Raw genomic sequence first — 4975 nt, forward strand, 5'->3', positions numbered from 1 at the left:
CAGGCGTTAAAAGTGTGAATCGGGCTTTAAGGGTTTAACGGCGCCGTTAACCGCTTAACGGCAGGGTTGTAATGAGGCCGCCAACATGTCTCACATATGCTGCGCTATCATCCACTCTGCACCCCTTTGTCCAATGAATGCATCATCAACCATTCTTCAATTGTCTACTCACACACTCTGTGTTTTCACAGGCGCTAACCAATGATATGCCACCAATCCGCCATGAACATACCTGACCAGGGTCGGATTGGGGCATAGAATTAAGATTTGTGGTGATACAGATATTGTGGGCGATATCGGATTTTTTTATGTTCTGGTTCCGGGTGGCGCTTTCGTTTTCTTTTGTATTTCTCTCCCACAGTTCTGTTCACCAATTCCGGGGGGTATGAACGAAATCGGTGCAAATTGGAATCCTTCTAAAAAATGCAGAAAGGCACGGGTGGGGGTCGAACCCACGATCTTCGGTTTACGAGACCGACGCCTTACCACTTGGCCACCGCGCCTCCATAGCACAGCCCGCCTTTTCCAAATGTTGTTTTCTGACATAACGTCCGGGATCATCTGATTTCGTAATTCTAATCAATGGGGCCAGTGCTTTGTTTCACAGGCGATTTTCGTCTGTCGTTGTATTTCATCACTTCGCTGTGCTTATAGACCTGGTCTGCTTTCCCAACCTGGTGCGATATTAGCAGATTGCCGTTCTCGTTCACTGCTTCATTCCAGTCTACTCTATAAACGTGTGCCTTCCTACAATTTGTTTGCCCTGTGAGGAAAACATTGTGCATTATTTTCAGTGCTCTCAGCAGGGGAGTTGCTAGGTCTGGAAAAGACCCGGGGCTAAGCTGATGTCGGAACTGTCGGGACTGGGGGCTAGCTAGTCTTTTGGCTGTAGCTCCTGAGATTCTATCCGGGGCTACAACCAAAAGATCAGGGGCTATAGCCCCCTTAGCCCCCCCCTAGCAACGCCCCTGGCTCTCAGTGGGGTAAGAAATTGAGGGAGGAGGTTGGGGGCGGCGCTTGCATGATGGGCGGGGCCTAATACTTGATGAGCGTGGTCCATTTCATAACTGGTCAGCAGCGCAGAATTTCCACTGGGGCATTTCTTTGGTGGTCTCCATGACACACACTGGTGAACAGTGAAACGAAAATATGTGCCTAACCCCCTTCTGCTGGAATTCTAACTGGCCTCCACTCTAAGGTAGTTGTTTATACATGTACAGCCATCTGCCAGATTGCCCCCTTCCTCTTCCTGCCTGGCATACCCCAGGCTCTGTTTTAAGCACCCTTGTGCACACTGCTCAGACAAGGTTCCTGAAGCCGAGAACTATTAAGACTTGCACAAGATTCCTGGGAACTCGTGCGTAGTAGGCCAGAATGATGACAAATCTTTTTTTTTATATGAAGCCTGATACCAGATTATTCACGCTACTAAATCCGGTGCCGTAGGTAAGTCATTCTAAAATTGCACAAGCAGCGCATCCTTTTATTAGGGCTGGTCAGGGTGGCACTGTCTGTAACTTCCTCTGGTGACCCTTGTGAAGGGTCACCAGAGGAAGTTACAATTTACAAAAGCTATGCACTTCCTGCAGCCAGAAGCTGTGACTGGAGGAAGTGTCAGCCAGCCACAGCATTGCTCAAACAGTTTCTGCGACGCTGTGACTGGCTGGCAATTCTACCAGTCACAACTGTTTCCTTTTGCCTGACTCATTCATGGTGACTGCCAGTGGGCTCAGGCCCACTTAAAGCACTGATTATCTTGACAAGTAACATTCAGATTGTGTGCTTTAGAGAGATGTGAAGAGATTGGGAGTTATTACATTTAAAAGAATATCGGCTTAATAAAAAATCCACTGATTTGGACATTTTCCCTCAGCATGAGCAGGGGTTGAACCCACGATCTTCGGTTTACGAAACCGACATGCGCCACCATATAAACAGATGTCAGCTCCTCAGAGGTCCCCTTTCAAAGTACCACTATTGCCTAAAAAAAAAAATCTTTTAGTTTCATTCATGTAGCAGGCCCATCGATCAAAGGACCACTTCGAGGCCCCAGGATTTCATTTCTTCAATCCGCCTGCAAGAATCAGCTGACCACGCGCTCTCCGTGTTTCTTCATTTCCTCTACCAGCTGTCCTGCGCTCCGGCAAACATCTACAGCTGGGTGCAGACCCTGTTAAGGTAAGCCTCTTGGCCCTCCTTCATTGCCCAAAGGCCTCCAGGAGCACAGCCAGCAGTGAGATTTATTGAAAAACTAAAGAAAATCAATGTGTAATGTCTTCTTATGGACATTTTCCACTGCATGTTACACGCAGCTAAATTAGCACAAAAGCATGTGTTTATTTCATCGTTGTGCTTCTTGTGCTGCAAATGTTTTTGCCTCACTGTGAGCTTGTGATGATCTGGGCTTGCAGTTCAAGATTCAAGATGAATGCAGCCTTTTGGTGAGCCCTACGCAGCCTTGATCCGCCTCCTCACCATTGGCTACTTTCATCTGCTTTAGCCAATTGGCGGGTCCGGGAGGCGGCAGCTGCCCCATCGATCAAAGGCCCACTTATAAGGCCCCTGTCTGCTCCCTATCTGCTACCAGGATGCTACATGAGACTATTGCCACAACCCGACCCTCCCATAGGTTGCTACCTCACTCGGTTTGGAGACTGGACTACCAAGACTCTCTCACCTCACTCACCATGGGTTTGTCCCTCCTTCTTCTCTGCTTCTCCTAACAGTTATCCCTGTTAAGCTCTCTAATGCACTTGTTTCGGCACTCCCCTCTAACTTCTGATTCATACTCCATTTCTCTACCTACGGTGTCTTAACATTTAACTTTGAAAGTCGAATTTGGGTGTGTTTTTCATTTAACTCTGAAAGTCAGACTTGGGTGTGTTTTGCATTTCACTCTGAAAGTCAGACTTGGGTGTGTTTTTGCATTTAACTTTGGCCATAAATTGTTACCTGCTAGCCCAGTGATTGCTCCATACCGATGTACTTGCATACTCCTCCCACTGCCTCCTCTCTCTACTCACCCATGGCGCTATCTGTTTCTCCTATCTACTCCAACTGCTTCTCTATCAACTATCCTTCCCTACTCACTAAGTCTGGTAAGAAGTTTAAAAATGATATCCCCATCGCTGATACCTATTCCAGCGCCTCTTCCAGACAGACCCTCACTGACATCCTCTTTGCTGTTGCTTCGCCAGATCTATGGACCCCTCACATGATCTCTCTGCTCTGTCCTGTCTCCTCCTCTCCCATTAATGGTGGCACCCGCTGGGAAGTCCGCATGGATTCCTTCAACTTATCTAGAGTCATCATTAATGTCTACCTAAATGGCACTGTCATGGTCCAAGGCCCTCAGGCCAATCTCCTCCTCTTCGACAGACGGTTCCCTCGCCTCATCAACTTCCTTTCATCTCCGGCTGTCCCCTCCTCTCCCCCCTTGGCTACCTTGCCCTCTCTTCCCTCCTCCCCTGACCCACCTCAGGCTCCTTCCACACCTCCGCAGGACGTACCTCTGATTTGTACACCTCCCCAGAAGGTTTTTAAGGCTGGCAACCTTCTGCATCTTGCCACTCTCAACTCTCACTCTGCTTTCAAACACTCCTCTGACAGCTGCCGCCTCTTGGAAGAACTTGACCTTGATGCCCTCGGTCTTACCGAGACATGGTTCACGACCAGCTCCGTCACGAGCTTTGACACTCTCCACCCTGATGGCTACAAGATCCTCTCCGTGCCCAGATCCACCGAGCCCGGAGGGGGTGTAGGCCTGATATTTCCTTTGTGAATTCCTGCTTCTATCATCCCCACTCAGGCTTACTCCTCTTTTGAATGTCTTGTCTGCAGGCTCTCTCTCTCTCCTAGCCACTCTCTTACTGTTGCTACTCTCTAACGGCCCCATGGTCAAATCACCTCATTTCTCTCTGAGTGGGCAGACCTCTAATCTTCCCTCCTGGCCTCAACCACTAAACTCCTCCTCTTTGGTGACCTCAACATCCATCTCGATTTTCCCTGTTCCTCTTCTGTGCTCTTTTGTGACCTCTGCAATTCCCTCTCCCTTTCTATCCTCCCCTCTGGCCCGACTCACTCTGCTGGACACACACTTGATGTCTTGATCTCCTCTGGCCTCCCCCTCTCTATTCCTCTGACCACTCCTCTCTCCTGGAGCGATAACTGCCTCCTCTCCTCTCATCTCTCCCTCTCTTCCCCAAGCCAAGCCTAACCCAATACTGCCACCTACCTTCTCATACATCCTGCCCATGAAGCGTGTGTCAGTTGAGGCCTTTGCTGCCTCCTTCTCTCCCTCCCCCTCCACCCTGGCTGACTCACACCCTGACACAGCCCTGTCCTTGCACTACTCTTCTATTTCTGATATTCTTGATGCTCTTGCCCCTGTCATGAGGATCCGTTTGAAGTCCAAAGCCAAGTGCAATTCCTGGTACGACTCCGACCTAGTTACACTTAAACATAATTGTAGGGTGGCTGAGAGGAAAGGGAGGGCTTCTTGTTCATCCTCTGACAAACTGTCCTGTCGCCTGCTCCAAAGGCAATACCGACTCTCTGTCCTCAGCAAGAAGAGAATCCATATTCAAGGCCGTGTCTCTGCGGCATCTAACAACTCGGCCGAACTCTTTAAAATCTGCAAGGAGCTGGCCAACCCTGCTGCAGTCTCTACCCCTCCTCTTGCCTCGCAGGCTCTTTGCAATGCCCTTGCCTCTCACTTTATTAAAAAACCTAGGACATCTTGTCCACCCTCTCCTGACCTCCCCCTCGGCCCCCTCTTTGTCTGAGCTTGCTGACCCTCCTTCAGCCACCCCCCACCCTCTTTCTCATTCTTTCCTCTTTTCTCCCCTGATGAGGTCGCTAGACAAGTCCCATCTATGAAAGCCTTGTCAAAACAGGTTCGTCCCTGTTCCTCTAAAACCATCAACAACCACATTGATACCCTCGCTCGGGCCCTTTCTGATTATTGCAACCCCTC

The 4975-nt window shown here is 49.4% G+C and overlaps 1 non-coding gene across 1 annotated transcript; it reads right to left on the reverse strand.

The window, feature by feature from the left end:
- Positions 1 to 431: 431 nt before the first annotated feature.
- On the reverse strand, positions 432 to 503 carry TRNAT-CGU (transfer RNA threonine (anticodon CGU)). The gene has a single exon. It is a non-coding gene; the product is annotated as a tRNA-Thr (tRNA).
- Between the last annotated feature and the right edge of the window lie 4472 nt (positions 504 to 4975).

This window comes from Ambystoma mexicanum, chromosome 2q (assembly GCF_040938575.1).
Source record: "Ambystoma mexicanum isolate Mex_15411 chromosome 2q, UKY_AmexF1_1, whole genome shotgun sequence".
Classification (NCBI taxonomy): Eukaryota; Metazoa; Chordata; class Amphibia; order Caudata; family Ambystomatidae; genus Ambystoma; species Ambystoma mexicanum.